The sequence below is a fragment of the Aedes aegypti genome, chromosome 2 (assembly GCF_002204515.2).
Source record: "Aedes aegypti strain LVP_AGWG chromosome 2, AaegL5.0 Primary Assembly, whole genome shotgun sequence".
NCBI classification, from domain to species: Eukaryota; Metazoa; Arthropoda; class Insecta; order Diptera; family Culicidae; genus Aedes; species Aedes aegypti.
Window position 1 is genome coordinate 354,785,111 of NC_035108.1, and position 1,479 is coordinate 354,786,589.

The window sequence follows — 1,479 nt, forward strand, 5'->3', positions numbered from 1 at the left end:
GATGCGAGTAAACCAGCGCTCTGGCGCTCGGTAGCATTTGGTTTTATTTTTGTTCCAGTTCAGAAGAAATGTTTGCTACTTTCCATCACTGCTTTCTTCCAAGGGTGCAGTGGCCTAGCTTGGGGTTTCTGGGCCCGGTGCGGATTAAAATTTGGGGGCCGCTAGATAAATATCGAGTATTTGAATACATATCGATATGATTGGGAAAGTGGCTTAAGAGTCATAATGTGAATCAAAAAGTTTGGTTATTTTTTTTTTTCCGGCGTTTAAACTAGTTTCGAATCTTTTAAGAGATTTCAATTAGATATTATTTTCTTTCTAGCAAATTGAACCTTTGAAAATGACCCAATTAGAGAGTACTTGCCACCGATAGGGATCGAACTTACGATCTCTGCATCCACCAGTCTCAACGCTGTTCTAGCTGCCACCTCAGTATATATCTAAAGTAAAGACAAAACACCGTTTTCTTCTGAATCAAAAACGGTTCACGTAATATTTTGTAATGATGTTATAACCATGCTTATACCACTTCATCAGGCTGTAAAAGTGTGTGAAACGTCAAATGCAATGTTTACATCCAACAGGCAGTGTAGTTGTGCCACATATTGTTAATATACAGCTTTTTGCTGTATGTGCGCTGTATAACCAACGACAAAGCGTTTCTTATTTATGAATTGAACAGCATAACAAAACATATTGCAAAAAAGCAGCCGGATGATGGGGACTTTTATTCCACAATATTAGGTTGCTACTGTTTACGGTATTCAGTTACAGCTTTGTAAAACCACACAAAATATAGTCAGTTAAGATTTGTAGCTGCAAAACGTTTGCGTTATAGCTGTATTAACGCTAATCGTTCAATTTTTGACAGGTTCAATTATTTGCAGCAATCGGTGCTTCAATTCAACTGTTATACACCAGAAAGCAAACAATCTTGGCTTATAGCGCTGACATTTTTAGTTGGGATTACTTATGTATTTTCAGCCGTTCTATTCTCTTTGTCATGGAGATTTTTGCAATTCAAATCTTCTGAGTTTGGCAGTAAGATTCACTTATATTTAGCTTAGCTTTACTTAATTTGGACTGACTTCACATATCAATGGTTGCTATTCCGTGATTGACCGAAGTCGGTGAAAATGCACAAAGAATCAACTAGAATCAACTAGGCTGAGATTGGCCATAGCCTTCTTAAGTGTGCATAATTCAGTGCCTCTATTTAAAAAACGGCGCCGGCCACGTTCTTGCAGTCAGGTGGGATTGAGGGAATGAATGTTAGTGTGAAACCTTTGCTATTTGGAGACCGTATTTTCCTCTGCATCTCCAGAAAGGTTACTGGGAGGGATGTTTGTTAGTGGGGAGCTGGGGCTGCGAACTGGATATCAACAAGCAGCCAGACTGCTGTCAAGGTCAAATTTTCATCAAAATGATCCAGCATCCCTAGAAAATGTGAAACAAACTTGACTGTCTCTCAGCCAAGAA